Consider the following 17898-nt stretch of genomic DNA (forward strand, 5'->3'; position numbering starts at 1 on the left):
AATGATTTACTGATTTAATGATATACAGACACATTTTACATACCTGTAACGTTGGGCTGGGCTCTTTGGCGATCCGCTTCGTCCAAAACTAGGATTACTGGATGTGAACTATCTTGATTGTTCTTCGAGCTGCTGCTCACCATCAAAACCAAATTTGAGTGCGCTTGATTTTACAAAATGAATATTGAGACGGCAACTATGCTTAAAAAGGACAAAAAATATATATCCTATATTCTAGTCGTAGGGTTTTGTAGTAACGATACACACATGTTGACCAAAAGTCTTTATTTGGGTATAAATACTTAAATACACTTTCACCATACTTATTGTGTTTTGCTGGACAGTGAGGCGTTATATTGACTCCTCTGACCACGACACCGTTAGAACATTTGTTGAAGTAAATAATATATAATCTTGCTATCTCATATAGGGTATTTCTTTTATTCAATATTTGTTATGTTTGTGGTCAAACTTCATGGTCTACTCTACACCACTGCGTTTTCTGCGCGCAAAGAGGCGCTCCCCAACTGCTGCTCTGCCCCTCCCACTTTTGCTGAGAGGGACAAGAAGAGTGAAAACCCAACAACATATTTTATGACGAACTAGCTAGCGTTTTTGTCTAAACTCATCTATTTCCACTGCTTTTTTATCAGTATGTAACCCAAGACTCTTCATTCGGCGATAATCTTCTGCTCCACGGTAAGATATGTTATGCATTGCTAACGTTACTTAACTTTATGTTAGCCATTTGTTTAACGTTATTTACCTTTCATTAGCTTGTTAGCCGGGGGAAAGTTAGCAAAGCACTGGGAGGCTGAACTTCTCTAGTTAAGCTAACGTTAAACATTTAGCAAAAGCCTTCAACAGTTAAATTAGCTACAGTAGCTAACGTTAGTTAGAATGAGTGAATTAGGTTTTAGTGTCCTGTAACAGTATGTTTCTCTGCCTCTGAGTCCAACCAGCAAAGCATACGACATAAGTTCGTCTCTCAGTTAATTAACGTTAAGCTAAGTGGCAAAATACGACATAACGTTTGAAAAGATGATACTTTATTGCCAAAGGTTACGAACCTAAACATGTGTAATTTGTTTACAGCCCCCCCCCCTGCTTGAGCTCTATCTTGTCTCTATCTAGTCAGGCCAGAGAGGAAAATGGATGTGTGACCAGCTCAAACAGAGAAAGTGGAAAGCAGCAAAGAGGCTTCCTTTTACTTCATAGGGAAGGAAAGCCAGCAACATACAATTTGTGTCATGATGTCGGAGGCACAGGAGATAGGACCTCCGTGTGCAGAGGGAAACAAACCAGAGGTCACAGCAGGACACATGTCCAGTAATATTCAACAGGTAGAAAGTGGAGCATCTATGTCTTCGCCTGTGGCCTCCATACAGCCTCCTGCCACCACAGCAACGGAGGATGAGGATGAGAGTGAAGATGAGTCAGAGATCCTGGAAGAGAGTCCCTGTGGCCGCTGGCAGAAACGCAGAGAAGAGGTAAGGACGGCCAGGAAGCTGTGCTTTGATGTTGTCAAGTGAAAATGATGGACAAAGTTTAACTTAAATTAAAAGTTATTATAAGACACATCACATGTATCTGCATAAATAAAAATTCAAAGTGACTTTTGACCCTTGAGTATTTATACCAGAGTCATTAAGCTCAGTTGACTGGATTAATGGATGCAGTAATATTGTGATGTAGATCATAGATCATTTTTCTACAGTTAAAGACTGCATTACATTTGAATGAAGCAGAATTAATCAAATTAATATTCTGAACTAGGGCAATATGGCCAAAATCTTCTCTTTTGATATAGGTCATTTCATATCTCGATAACGATATATATCACGATATAGCATGTTTTCTGGTAACTCAATAAATAAATAGACTATATGAAATAAGCATTTGGTAAAGCCTATTTTGTATACTCGTGTGTGAATTAAATACTTCACAAATGTAAGGTACTGTGTATTTTCTAGGAACTTTAGTGCTAAATTAACATAGCGTGCAAGGATCAGAGCGTAGAGCGTCGTACAAATGACGTAAATATTGTCGTAATGCAGTACGGCTACAGTTTTCTTCGACATCACGATAGAAACGATATAGAATAATATATGATAGACATTTTTTATAAGGTTTTGACAATATATGGTCATATCCCCCAGCCCTATTCTGAACTAATACTAATATCTTTATCTGCATAAAATAAACAACATGTTGGGCCATCATTTTCAAATTGCTAATGTTTTATCTCACACACCATATTACTTCCTTCTTGTTTGGAATAAATGTTATATGAAAGTGTAATTAGTCATGTGCAAAAGGGTTCAGGTTAATAGATTATTTATCAGTATCAAGATACTGAGTCAAAATATAATATTAGTAATTGTCAATATCCCCCTTTTTCATGTTATTGATCAGAGACACGTAAGTACACAAGTCGTAAGTATCATCAAGGCAACACTGGACTCAAACTAGCCAGTGTGTATCCTATCAATAGATTTTAGTATGGGCAAAAGGGGGATTGTGCCTCTTTAGTGGATGATCTTGTTCAGTAGTTTTAAAAACTAAGTTTTTCTGATGGGAGTATTTACTTTTTTTCAAATTAAGTGTTTTTGTGTCTTGTATTTCATTTCACTATTAAAATATAATATCTCATAAGCTATTATCTGTTCACTTCTACTGTAGGTGAATCAGCGTAATGTCCCAGGGATAGATGCTGCATACTTGGCCATGGACACAGAGGAAGGGGTAGAGGTAGTTTGGAATGAAGTCATGATCTCCGAGAGGAAGAACTTCAAACTGCTGGAGGTGAGACCCAGTGTTATAATAGAGGAATAAAACAGGTAAAGAAACTCAAAGATGTTTTTGTGCCTCCAGTAGTTCATGCACATATGTGGGATAAAAAAGTACAAAGATTGATTGGGTTCTTTTACTTTAATACACACAAAGTTATAGGGGTGACTGTGATGCAGCTCTTGGTCTGTAATGTTGAAAAACTATTGAACAATGCCAGTTTAATTAAAAATAATATTGACATATTTTAAGGATCATGGATTTTGTGAGTCAGTGATATATTGTTGTTGGCATTAAATTATCTTTTTAACAACATTTACTAAGTTAAGTCAAAGGAAAACATGTCTACCTTTTGTGTAAAATATATATAAAAAGTCCTGTTGTTATAAAGCAGTTATAAACTGTCCAGGTTTGTTAACGTGATAATCTGTGTACAGTTTACTAGTGTCACATAATTTCTGGCGTTGTGTATTATAAATTGCCGTTTCCCTTGGTGTCTAAGAAAAAGACCAGAAGGTCAAAACCACATGAGAACATGAGAGAAAATAATGATTCTTTATACTTTGTTCACGTCAATAGTTCCTTGAGACATATTACTCATCAGTCAGACACAGAACAGTTCATGCTTAAGGTAAATGTGGTTATATAAATATGTATTATAACATGTTATGTATACTTTGTTATACTTTGTTTTTCCTGCATGTTTAGGAGAAAGTGAAGGCAGTATTTGATAACCTGATCCATTTGGAACATGCAAATATCGTCAAGTTTCACAAGTACTGGGCCGACACAAAGGAGAACCGGGCCAGGGTGAGTATAAGACCTGGAAAAGTATTATTTGTTACACACACACATGGTTTCCCCTAATTTCTTCCTCTCCCTCAGGTGATTTTCATTACTGAATATATGTCATCAGGAAGCTTGAAGCAGTTTCTAAAGAAGACAAAGAAGAATCACAAAACCATGAATGAAAAGGTAATAAATGACTGTATGTAAATTTGCCAAAATAGAATCATGGTATATGAAAGTCTTGCTGTACATGATCTACACATCTTGTGAAAAGTGAAAGCCCCTTTATCACAGCATGGATAAGATGGGATTTCCAAAGCGAGGACCAATCATTTTGTTTACACATTATTTGGCATCTGGCCATTGGCAAAAAAAAAAGAAAAGAAAGAATTTGCAAATATACTGTGTACCAGTTTTGACCAAAGTTAAATCACATTATGTAAGCCATACTTACTCCATATTGGAAACCAGCTAGTAAGCGCTCTGATAAGGTGTATGGTCCTACAGGCTTGGAAGAGATGGTGCACACAGATCCTGTCTGCTCTCAGGTTGGTTTCCGGTTTTCAGACATTATGTTAAATTCATTATGGTCACTCACAGGAAAATGCACTCACATGTAAAACAACCCAACCCCTTTCTAATGGAGTTTGTATTTGTGCACGTTTCTCTCTGTACTGCAGTTATCTCCACTCATGTGACCCTCCCATCATCCATGGCAACCTGACTTGTGACACCATCTTTATCCAACACAACGGGCTCATCAAGATCGGATCAGGTATAGAGTTACGCAGGTTTCATCCTACAGGGTTAGGTGCTGAAGCACTGTTGGTGGAGTCAAATTATACTAAATTATGGATTTAAAGACCGGAAATGTCAGTGAATTTCCATGATTACACAGTACCAGTGTTGTATGTACAACAGTAACAGTCTCACTCAGGACTACACAATCAAGAATTCTCATGTGACAAAAATGGTGGCAATATCTCTTTTCTCGTGTACCGAAATAACCCCTGCACAATGTATAGGATGTGGACAAAGTGGTGTGTACTGTGGTTTAGAAAACAACTGTTGTCTGTACACACATACTGCAATGACTAAAGTCCAGCCACAAACGTTTTTCTTCTGCTAAAGATCCCCCCCTTCAAACCCTTTAACATCCCACACTATAATTTACACAATGTAAAGATAATATTAAATATTAATATATAAAAGATTCCCCCCCCCCCCCCTTTTGTCCCTACCTCTTGTTCATTCTTGCTTATTCACTTTCCCTCACTGTTCTCCTTCCTACTTCTATATATCCTCCATATTCTCTCCTCCTGTCTCATCTGCAGTTGCCCCAGACACCATTAATAACCATGTGAAGACGTGTCACGAGGAACAGAAGAACTTGCACTTCTATGCTCCAGAATATGGAGGTAGACATGACCAAAATTACCCTTAATAGTCTTTGTTATTCTTACTGATGTTGGCGGTTTCCTGACCTCCAGAGTAAACTGGATGATACAGATATATTGAAAAGATGTCATAAGATATTAACTTCTGTGTTCTAAAGTGTGTTGTTTCTCACAAAATTAAATCATATATTGACGTAACACAATAGAAGTAGGGTATGTAGGTACAATTCCTTAGTTTAATGATTGTTATTGTTAAATTTGTTTTAACCATTTAAGCCATTAACATAATATAGCAGAGTATAACAGTATTGAATAGCATCTTACCATAATCAACTATGCAAAAGCTTTGTCTAAATAAAATCTAAAATGTATTTAAATCATAAAATATCTCATCAAAGAAGAAGTAAACAAGACTAAAAATCTGACCAAGCATTTGATGCAAACTTTTGCAACTTGACGGGTGAAGGGCACATTTAGGTCTACGATATATAATATCTGTACATATTCTTTTCTTTTTTATTCCTTCTCTCATCGTAGCTGTTGACGATGTCACCACGGCTGTAGACATCTACTCGTTTGGCATGTGTGCCTTAGAGGTGAGATGGGACCCATGATGATAGATGATAGAATGGCCTGAACCCGATCGCATATTGTAACAACAGTTCCATTTTTTGATTATAAAGCAGGTCGAGGTGCTATGTTAATATTGTAAATGTATCAAAATGCTCAATCCACAGAGAAATGCACACAGCCAGTATTCAGAAACACTGCCTTTAAACGAGCCATCAGGACTTACGTACGGTTGTACTGTCACAACTATACAATATGTAGGTAGAACGTGCTGCTACAGTGCTGTTGCAGTCATTCCCCGGCTGCGATGACGATGCAGAGACTCCGAGAGCGCAGATGTGGAAGACCCAGAAACGCTGACCAATCAGAGCAGCCTGGGCTTTTTCGGGAGGGGGGCTTAAAGAGACAGATACAGTATACAATATACAATATACAGATATATTCAGACTGACAGTGATCAATACTGAATAATTGGTTTACTAAACATTAAAGTGTGTAAACATGTACTATTAAAACCCAATAGTATGAACAGAATAGAAATAGTATGGACCTGAAAATGAGCATAAAATCGGACCTTTAAAGCAATATGTTAACGTGTGTTGGTGTGTTGCAGATGGCGCTCTTGGAAATCCAGGGGAATGGAGAGTCCTCTTTCGTTTCTCAGGAGGCCATCAACAATGCCATACAGTTACTGGAGGACCCACTGCAAAGGGTGTGTGTGTGTGTGTGTGTGTGTGTGTGTGTGTGTGAGAGAGTGTGTGTGAGAGTGTGTGAGAGTGTGTGAGAGTGTGTGTGTGTGTGTGTGTGTGTGAGTGTGTGAGTGTGTGAGTGTGTGAGAGTGTGTGTGAGTGCTCAGCTGCAGTGTGGAAGATACTATTTGGTTTTTAAACTCTACTCTTACACTCTTTTCTAAAACAAATGATTAGTTGATCAACACATAGCTAACCATGTGTCTTGTTGTGTTTATTTGAAAGTCCCATTTGCCACCAGATGTTTTTCTAGAAGTATGTAACCCAGATGTTTGTTTTTGTAGGAGTTAATCCAGAAGTGTCTCGAGTGTGATCCCAGCACAAGGCCTACAGCCCGAGAACTACTGTTTAACCAAGCTCTGTTTGAAGTACCGCTGCTAAAACTTCTGGCTGCGCATTGTATTGTCAGCCACCACCGTAAGTCTCTAACATAGCCTACACATACAAAAGACACAGAAAAACAGATTTAGTCATTTTGATTTGCTTTATGAGGATAAAATGTTAAAAAGAAGACTGACCAAATAAGTGACTTAAGCTAGAGTTAAAACTTGTGAGCTTCCTTACCAGGAAGAGGTGCTGCTGAACCTGAATCAATTTAAAGGGATGTCTTAACAACCAGTATCACCTAATCAGTTCTTAATGGTTTATAATTGTCTAGACATGATTCCTGAGAATGCCCTGGAGGAGATTACTAAGAACCTGGACCCCAACCTGGTCATCGCTGAAATAAAAGACGACATTCAGCTTAAGTAAGGACGCTAAGCTTGGTATCCACAATTTAGGAGGAGTCGATAATTTAGTGTCGATCAGCGTCTGCTAGATACAGCATAAATAGTAACAGTAGTTATTCAAATAGAGGTATTTAGTTTTAATAGCAACAGCATTGATGTTATTCTTTCGTTCTGAATATGTTCAGTACAAGAAGATATGTATATCAATATAATGGCAGACAGGTGAATTATTACTAATATTATTTGTTGGTATGCGTCCTACATACTGTTTTTATTACTCGTATATATGTAAATCCTCAATTTTTGAGTTTGTTGGTAATATTATATTATCTTATTTTAAATGTCTGCGGTGTAAAGACCTCAAACTTTAGTATCTGATTTTTTTTTTTTCTTCTGTAGGCTTTCACAGTTTCCTGCCTTGGAGCTTGATAAATTCCTGGAGGATGTGAGGTAAGAAGCAAAGCAGCGACCAGCAAAAATCTAAGCATGATTAGTTTATATCGACGACGTTTCACTTCCGGGATTGCTCTGGTGCTGCCGGAAATTCCGCCGGATTTCCCTCATTTAGGCCGTTACCTTGGGCTTTCTTTGTGTTGGCATTTTAAACTCCGGTGGATTTATGAGGACTATGGTAAACTGCTCCTCAGATCTCTGCAGGGTAAATCCAGACAGCTAGCTAGACCATCTGTCCAATCTGAGTTTTCTGTTGCACGACTAAAACAACCTTTGAACGTACACGTGTTCCACCAAAACAAGTTCCTTTCCCGAGGATATTTTGCAGAAGCGTCGTTGCTCTGTCTGGCGCTTTGCGCCACCCAAGACGATTGTGATTGGTTTAAAGAAATGCCAATAAACCAGAGCATGTTTTTCTCCCATCCCAGAATGCTGTGTGGACTCGCCAGACCCTCCTCCGCAGCGCTGTGGAGGAAGGCCTGGCAATGCAAGACTAAAGCATGATCAGTTGTACTCTCAATTTCCTTAAGGCCTTAAGATAAACACTATCCAGCCACATGGGGGCAGTATGGGACCATCTGACTATTGTGGTGCATCTTTCATCACTTTATAAAATATGATCAAATCTTAATATGGTATAATACCCTCCTAAAACATTAATTCTGGGTCCTGACCAAGGTTTTGATAAATGTTAAGGAATTCCCTTATTTTTGATTAGTTATTGACTAGTGTGTTACTTTTGTGGGACACATTTTGTAATTAGGGTTGTTAAGTTGTTTAGTTTCAACAATATGGAAAGGGAAACAAAGAAATATGTGGTTACATGTTTGGTTTTCTTATATTATAGTACAACATTTTTCTCATTTTCCACCTCATCTCTTTCAACTCTTCTTCAGATTCTGACTTTTCCTACCTCAAACTTTTTCATAATTTTTAGGGCCCGAGCACGAAAGTGCGAAGGAACCTACTGTTTTTCATAAGATTATTATTATTATTATTTTTACCAATTCCTCATTGCATTTTTGAGGGGGTTAGCATTCACGAAAACTCACAAAAATTTGCACACGTCACAACTGGTGAATAATTGCAAAGCTCTGTAGTGATTGGGCTCGGGCGTTGCCAGGGGGCTCCATAGCGCCCCCTAACGTGCACCTTAAATTGGACAAAAGTAATAAGTTAATATACCAACTTTTGAGGGAACATAGGTCTCATCTTCAAGTCCATGGTGCTATTTTTAGAAAAAATTACAAAATTCTATAATTTCCGAAATATTGGTTTTCGTGTAAAAATCTTCATTTTACGAACACTTGTTTGAGGACTTTAGGATGCACAAAAACTCTCAAGATTTTGCAGCCATGTGCACAATAGTAAACTCTTTCATCTGAATTCACATTTAGGCTTAGGAGTGGTATGGTTGCTCTATAGCGCCCCCTAATTGGTTTTAGCACTTGGGCACATTTTTGTGGCACATAATACCCATATTGCTCTAATCATTGCGGACATATTTCCCATTTACCTTCATTAGCTCCGCCCAACCGGAAGGCGGCCATTTTTAATTATTCATTTTTCATGTGTTTTATATTCTTTCGAACTCGTCCTAGGCCGTGATTTCAATCTTCTTGAATCTTTGCAGGTAGTATCTGTTGACCCTCATGACGAAAAGTTATCCAGAGAATTTTGATAGTTGAAAAAATGCGCAAGCTACAGCAACTTCCTCTATAAACAGGAAGTTGCGTTATCTTGGCAACAATTATTCCGATTGCCCCGAAACTTGACAAGGTTGTTTGGCATGGCCGGTTTAGCATCTGTGCCAAACTTGGCGTCAATCAGCCATTAGATGGCGCTGTTTTATTTTTTTTTTAATTAATCAGCAAAATATTGATATATGGGAAGCCTACTCTGTCTAACTACTCCTGGGGCGTGAGTCCGATCGGCACGAAAACTTGCATATAGACTCGGAGGACCCTCGTGACAAAAAGTTATCAAAAGAATATTGATAGCTAACACAATGCGCAAGTTACAGAGGACCAACTTCCTGTAGGTGGGTGTGGAAACAGGAACAGTTGTATCTTGCCAATGGCTATTCCAATGGACACAAAACTTAGAACAGTTGTTCCTCATGTGCCAATGAGGCTGTGTGCCAAATATGGCGTCAATCGGCCTTTAGATGGCGCTGTTTTCATTTTTTTAATTAATTAGCAAATTTGCTTTGAGCGAAACCTACTTTTTTTTAACTCCTACTAGAGCGTGAGTCCCATCTGCACAAAAATGTACACGTAGACTCGGTGGACCCTCATGACAAAAAGTTATCAAAAGAATTTTGATAGCTAACACAATGCGGAAGTTACAGAGGACCAACTTCCTGTAGGGGGCTGGCGAAACAGGAAGTTGTGTATCTTTCCAAGATTTATTCCGATTGACACCAAATATGACAGAGTTGTTCCACATAGGGGCTTGAGCATCCATCACAAATTTAGAGTGAATCGGCCATTAGATAGCGCTGTTAGAAATTTTTTTATTAATTAGCCACATCGCAATATATGGGAAACATACTTTGTCCTCCTGGGCCGTGAGTCCAATCTGCACGAAAACTTGGATATAGACTCGGTGGACCCTCGTGACTAAAAGTTATCAAAAGAATTTTGATAGCTAAAACAATGCGCAAGTTATGGAGGAACAACTTCCTGTAGGAGGCTGTTAAAACATGAACGGTTGTATCTTGGCAAAAGTTATTCCGATTTACATGAAACTTAGAATGTGTGGTCTACATGTGATGTGGCGTCTGCCAGTACCCCCGACTGCAAGAAGGCGAGGGCCCGTTCATCGCTGCTTGCAGCTTTAATTGTATGTTGTACTCTATATAACTCCCATTTTTTTTCTCCCCTCTTTCTATTTTTTTTCTTCTTTCTATAATGTTTTCTCCACCTCTCCTTCCCTGGATCAGGAACGGTATTTATCCGATGACGGCGTTCAGGCTGCCCTGTCCTCAAGAGCCTCAACAGGAGACTGTTAAATCTCCCATTGTCGTTCCCTTGGTCAAATCCCCCACCCCTGAACCTGCAGAGCTCGAGACACGGCGGGTGCGTACAACAGATTATACTGCATATTACATTAGGGAGATACAATAACAATGGTGACATTTAACAAGTAATCATCCTGATGCTAAAATTCCTTAATTTTCACGATCACTCACTGAATCAAGATGCATACTGTGTATTTGCTGGAGTAAAATACTGTTCTGAAATCTCAACATTAGTTGAGAACCATTCATACTATCCATACTTCTTCTGCAGGTCATTCATATGCAGTGTAATGTTGAATCTGTCGAGGAGGGAACCAAGTATCATGTAAGTCTCATTAATAATATGTATAGGTTGATCATTTATTACTAATTGATCAATTAACTAATTCAAAATGCAACATGATATTATAAGAATAATAATAATTGTGTCTGTTGTTGTCTTTCTCTCCTTTTAGCTAACATTACTGCTGAAACTGGAGGACAAACTGAATAGACATCTAAGCTGTGACATGTTACCTCGTAAGACCACCTAGGGCTACTTGATTATGGAAAAAATCATAATCACAATTATTTTGATCAATTTTGAAATCATGATTATTTAACACAATTACTCATTGACTTTTGGAAAGATGTTGCATTTAATGAACTTAGGAAACAGTGAACAGTTAAACAAATCAACAGTGAAAACACCTTGAACTGTCAAAATTTCCCTTAATACTTTTACCGTTGAACTTTTTGAATTCCCCTTCAGAACACGGGACAAAATAAGAGTTTACTTGCAAAATGTAATGTGCAAAATAATCATTTTTCTAGTTTACATTGTTTTTGTGATCAAAATTAGATTAATTGCACAGCCCTAAGACCACCTATTCATCACACACTGACACTTAATCACTATCACTCTGTAAGCTCGAAGGTACAGTCAGTAATTTTGTTATCGTGCTCCCACATTCACAGTAAAGTTTTATTACGTCAAAAGTGACTTGAAAGATTTGATTTGGGCGTGCTGTTGGGTGCTACAACAAAATTGGGGAGAATATCTTTAATTAACAATTAACAAAACATTTCCAACCAGTCAATATTAAAGTTGTTCCTGCAATTAGATGATCATTTGATATTGTTGGAAGGTGTGTCCTGCATAGGTGAGATTAGGGGAAGATAGGAGGATTTGAGGCCATTCTTTCAGGTGTGTGTGTGTGTGTGTGTGTGTGTGTGTGTGTGTGTGTGTGTGTGTGTGTGTGTGTGTGTGTGTGTGTGTGTGTGTGTGTGTGTTACATTGTGTCCCCATACAAGTACTTCTTAGCCTGACAAGCCAGACCCACATCAAGATGTTGGGTCTGGGAACTCACCATTGGCAGGGCTCAATCCCAGGGGCGGGATAAACAGTTGTCTTTCAAATTCCCTCTGCACGCAATAGGATAGCGCTACAACCAACCAGAGCAACGCTAGTTGATAGGTTAAACTTTTACCGTATCCGGTCGGCAAAACTCCGAACACATCTTCCTTTTTTAAGAATGACTTCAGTGCCATTCTTTGTTCTTTTCTCAAAGAAAAGCTTAACTCCAACTCTTCCAGAGTCGCGGCCAAAGCCGATTCGAAATACCGCTGTTCGCCAGCAGCAGCAGCCATCTTCTTTGTTTCCAAGTAGCAGGGAATTCACGCGGAACCGTCGCAACTCTGCCGTCATTATGTTAAGCCCGCCCACCGACTCTATACACGATGTGATTGGCCTGACCAGAATTTGATTTTTCCAGCTCGCAAGCCAACGGAGAGTTGCTAGACGGGTGCGTCTAGATTTCTAGGCTAAGTACTTCTACATGTGTGTAAAATATCAATACCAGAAAGCATACAGTATCCTTATGGGATTGGGGAGGGCATAACGTGTATGTCTGCATTTGTGCTTTGAATCGCCTTCAAAGAAGGAGGTTTTTATGAAGTGTGGTCATTTTGTCCATCTGGACAGTTTAGTTTTACAACTTGGGTTAACGTTAGAATTCAATTTGACTTGAGGTGATGATAAATGATTAGGTTATGTCTGTATGAATTACTGCATAGCGAGGTCCACTGTACTATTAGATTTGATCACACACAGAGTTTTAATATACAGTACCTCTCCATATGTGTGCACTGAGGCATGTAGGAGAGTGAGATTCCAGAGAGAGTTTTAACGAACTCGAATGGCGTCACAAAATACAGTATGCAAGACTATTTTAGGCAGGGAGACTAACTGTCGCTTATGTGTCATGAAAACCTTGCACCTCCTATTTTGGACAAATTTATCTGGATGGATACATTCTGGAATAGTTTTTTACTGGCCATAGTCGCTTTTCAAACCCCAATAGGCATGCGATCTGTTTAAAACATTGTCTTGATACCAACAATGGCTCTCCTTGACAAATTCTAAATGTTTTACTTATTGAATTAATTTATTTGAAATTGAGGATTTTCATCTCAATTTTGTGCGGTGGACTAGAACCCAAAGGAAGGCAAACGAGACAAGAACGCAACACAACTGTTGCAATGGTCAGAATAATGTATGACCCAATGTGCACATGCACACACAGGTATGGTAGGCATGTATAATGTTGCAGGCTTGTGGGGAATGCCTGCCCTGTGAAAGGCTGCAGCTGACAGCTGTCACCTCCTGTGTCAAAATCTGACCATCTCTTCCCAGGCTTTCTTCTCCCTGTCTCAGACTCACACACATTCACTTGACTTTATCTCTTCTGCTCTTTCTTTCTCCCTCTGTTTCTCACATCATGTCTTCTCTTGCACTCTCACACCTTAATACCAATGGCACACATACTGTAACTTCACATCATAGACACACCCTGCCCTCTTTGTAAACAGTCCCTCTAGCTTTTATCAGGGGATATTCTTTAAAGCTTTACTTATCAACATGCCAAAGTCCAAAGTAACGCTGTGCAGGGTCACTAGCTCACTGAGCCTTTTACATTTCACCCCTTTGGCCTTTTGCGTGGCTCTTCTACACCCTACTTCAATTGAACCCTATTCACAAAGCTTGTTTTTTTCCTCAAAACCTTTATTGTATGTCAGACTACAAGATGCAAACAAGCAAGGAAGACTCTTACGCAGCTCCAATATCAATCCCTTCATCATATAGCTGTGGGCTGCTGGTGTTTTTCTTTTTTTAATGTCAAAGTTTTCTCCTCCAATTGTTTGTCTTGTCCCAGCCACATTCCTGATGTAGTTGTAAATGGACAGCTAGGTTATTAAAAACCGGTAGACCATGACAACTCCTCACAGGGCGCAAGAAAAGAATGTCAGTTTGAGGGTAACTAAAATAAAAGTAAAAAAAAAAAACACTTAGTTGCAAAAGATAATATATATTTTTTGAAAACAAGTTTGTTATAATTATTGTTATGAAGGTGTATCTTAAAGTTTTCAGGAGAAAGTAGGCATCAAAAGTTATATATATTATATCACAAATTCAATGCTGATTTGTTCTAAATGTATTTTCCCAATGTTTAAGTCAAGTAAAATCCAGCATGTTTTCATATGTTGTGCAACCTTGCATATCATTTTCTAGACTTCGGTTGACTCCCTTTGTAGTTTACTTGTAGTTCAGTTTTTTTAAGGTACTAACTTCCCCTTAACCTGCCTTAAACTTTCACTAAAGGTAGTGAGTCCTTACACTTTCATGTAATGTAAGCCGTCAGAGGAATAGCATAGTCAGAGCATGAGTTTGAGTTTACAGAACAAAAGGTTTTGCAGCTGCATTGTAACATTAACATGATTATTGACACTACTGCTGGTGTAACTAAAAAGGAAAAGAGAGAACCGGCTAAGGACTGTCCATTAAATCGTTAAGCCTTAAATAGCAAGGCTGAAGAAGAATATTTAAAAAGCTAACATGTTTTAACAGATCATGTCCTAATGAAGACCATGCTGGTTGAAACATGTTGGCTTTTTCATATTTCCTGCCAGATGACTCCCAATCTAGACTATCTGTCCTTTTTAACAGTATTGGATATTACATAATTTCACTTCGCTAGATGTCCACAGGAACAAAATGGGTACAGAGATGCAAAGAGCAACACCAGTGGTTGTAGGTGTGTGCGTTATAGTATTTGCTTAACTTAATGAGAGAGAGTACGTGACTGGTAGCGTTGATGATAATGAAGGTGATGTTACATGTCTATGAATTACTGTTATTAACTGTGCTTGTGTGTGTTTCAGATGAGAATGTTCAAGAGTTGGCTGAAGAGTTGGTGCAGCTGGGCTTAATCAGTGAGGTGGGTGTTTTGTGTGTTAAAGAGAGATTTTTGTGTGTGTGTGTGTGTGTGTGTGTGTCTGCAGGCAAATGTGTGTGGGTGATACTGTAGGTAAGCGTGCTATTTCTGTACCAAACTCTGAAAATTCAGTTGATTTTAAAAGGCGAGGTGACCCCTGACTCTCCTATATACCCTCCAACACAAACACACCTTCCCCCTTATGAGCCTTATGCACATTTACTGCTACATATGTACTCTTGTGCCCACTCACCTACCCACGTTAAGGTTATATAGTCACTTTATCCCTATTGTGTGTGCTAGAGCAGAGATTCCCAACCAGGGGTACGTGTACCCCAGGGGGTACTTCTCCTGTTGCCAGGGGGTACGTGGTAAGATTGTAGAGCTCTACCGCTGTAATTTGAACATGTTGAAATTAGGTAAGAGAAAACTAGTTAGCAAGCAAGCACAGACATTTGAACAGATAGCTAAAAGTAATGGCTAAACAGTTTAGACCAGATTAGTCATAAGTAATGTACTGGATACATAAATAGTTAGCTAAAAGAAACGTTAGTAGATAAATGGTTGAGATATTCAGCTTCACTTTAGTAGTAGTAGCCTAGTAGGCTAGTAGTAGTATTGCTGACCAAACCAACCTTAATATTGACAGTTCAATTTTATGAAAACTTGTTTTATATAATGAATAGTGTTATACATTTGGAACACACATTGGGAATCGATGAAGGAGTACGTGAGTTCATCTGACAGGGCTGTTGGGGTACCTAAGACCAAAAAGGTTGGGAATCCCTGTGCTACAGAATATGTAGGCTTTTGTCTTAATTACTTAATTCCCTGAATGGATTTTATTGATAAACAGTTTTTAATGTCCAGGTTTGTTGAAACGTTTGTGTTCTCTTTACAGGTGGACCAAAACAAAATAGCCTCTCTACTTGAGGAATCATTCAGCCAAGCTCTTCAATAGCAACGGGTTCCTCAACTACATTGCTGTCTAATCATATTATTATTACATTTTCTTTTTGGTTACTCAACACAATTGACTATATATTTTTTTATGTCTTTTCTTGTAACCCTTAGGTGGTAATGTGACCAAAAGGGTGGGGTTTTTCTCTGCTTCAGGGATTAAAACTTCCTAAAAGCACACAAACCCTTTAATATAAAGCCAATTTTAGAGTCCAGGTGACTCCAAAGAAGCCACCTGGACTGATTTCACATTTTTATTGTAAAAGTCCAAACATACATACACGTGTGGGATTCTTTTGAATGTGTTGGCAATTAAGTTTGCTGTTTAACTAAAAGGTAAATGTCATTAATGCTGCAACAGACAATTGACAGTACTGACTGGATTACTTACAGCCTTATCTTTTAAATCCACTTTTTCTCAAGCAGCAGTTATATTTTAGTGTGAGGTGTTTACATAATGAACAGCTTAGGATGGGATAGGATGAGACGGTCTAAAACATCAAGACTGATTCAGACCTTCACTGGAGTCGCACCACACACTAACTCACCTCTCACTATTGTTAAACTAAATGTTAATCATCTGATCCACTTCTGCTGACCACCAGCAAAACTCTAGCTTCTCTAGGCCATACGCCAAGCCATTCTTTCGGGATCTTCATTTTGGATGGTGCCCCCTCATTTGGGTTACTTTTTGTTTTGCCTCATATGAATATGAACATATGATATATGAACATTCCCGACTCTTTGAGTTTTGTGATGTGTTTGATCAACCTGTCACCCACCTGGTTAAATATATGTAATAGTTTGAAAACTGGATGGCAGAGATGCAACTTTCTCTGTTGACTTTATAATAGACAAAGACATATGATAAATATTTTTAAAAAGCCTTTGATACAGAACACAATGTATGTGCACCAATGCATATCACATTTTGGGTGGGCATCATGCCAGTTCTCAATGGTTACTTGGTTACTTTGAGGTACTGTGAACTCAGTGTTACTAAATCTCTATTTCTGTGTTTGTTTTTACATTTTTCTCTGCTGTTTGCCTTACGCTGGACCTACGCACATGCCTTAAAGTCGTCTTTTCTCTGTTTTTATAAGTTCATTCATTGTTTAACCATTTGCTGCTTGTTGGGTTCACACATGCTACCCTGCCTGTGAAATTCATTCATGTGAGACTTGTGTACTGTACTCAGCTGCCATATGCTGTGGAAAGAGGACCTAGCCTTTTCCTGACACATCTGTGTGAGAGCGTCATATGTTTTATTTATATTACAGACACTGTATAGCATACGTTTTTCTTTACTTATTTCCCTTTGTTTACTGTGATTTCCCACTGCATTGTTGGGAGTCTGAGCCAATACACAACTTCATTGTAGTATAACATTCTCTGTATGTACAGAAAAAAAAACAGTTACGTTACTATCAGATACAATAACTTACCTTTTTTGTGGAATTTTAATGAGAATATATTAGAAATGTCTCATTACCAGTTTAACTGAAGACTACAGTATGAGTTTGCAGACAGAGCTGTCCTCTGAGCTGGTTGATGACTTAAAATATTAAATTGGTCACCTCACCAGTGAGATCATATTTATCCAATGATCTCCACTCAAATATATTTCTGAAGTATTTTTTTTAAATGTATTCAGGCTACTATTGTGCTCCAAATGTGCATTTCTGCTATACATACATGTATAGTCCATATTAATGCATTAACTTTATTTCCCTCTGTTTGTATGTGTATTTGTAAACTGCAAAGATTGTATATTCCAAAGATGTTTTAAAGTCAGCCAGGAGAATGTAAGTGCACCACTTTTTGTATAGAGAAGTGGTAAAAAACCAACCAATGTGATCACCAGAGCAGCTTTATACTCTCTCTCTCTGTCTCTCTTTCTCTTTGTGTGTGGTGTGTATATACTATCTCTTCCACCCAAATTATTGGTGGTGTTGAAACTGGTTATTAAATAATCATACAGGGTGGGCAGCTTTAGCCTGTCACTCAAGGATGTGAGTTTTTGGTTAAATGTGTATATTCTTCAATTTCTATATGACACGAGCGTCAGTAAATGTGTGTGTCTTTTCTGAGACATGTATCCTGACAGAACCTGCAAAGTATGACTATTCTTTCAAATAAATGTGTGAAATGATTCACATTTGTTATTTATTTATTTTGTATTAT

General features: G+C 38.3%; 1 long non-coding RNA gene and 1 pseudogene across 1 annotated transcript; both read left to right on the forward strand.

The window, feature by feature from the left end:
- Positions 1-526: 526 nt before the first annotated feature.
- LOC116060699 lies at positions 527-17882 on the forward strand (annotated as a pseudogene).
- Positions 12425-14460, forward strand: LOC116060701. The gene is made up of 2 exons (XR_004107557.2): positions 12425-14025; positions 14086-14460. It is a non-coding gene; the product is annotated as an uncharacterized LOC116060701 (long non-coding RNA).
- Positions 17883-17898: the final 16 nt, after the last annotated feature.

This window comes from Sander lucioperca, chromosome 3 (assembly GCF_008315115.2).
Source record: "Sander lucioperca isolate FBNREF2018 chromosome 3, SLUC_FBN_1.2, whole genome shotgun sequence".
NCBI classification, from domain to species: Eukaryota; Metazoa; Chordata; class Actinopteri; order Perciformes; family Percidae; genus Sander; species Sander lucioperca.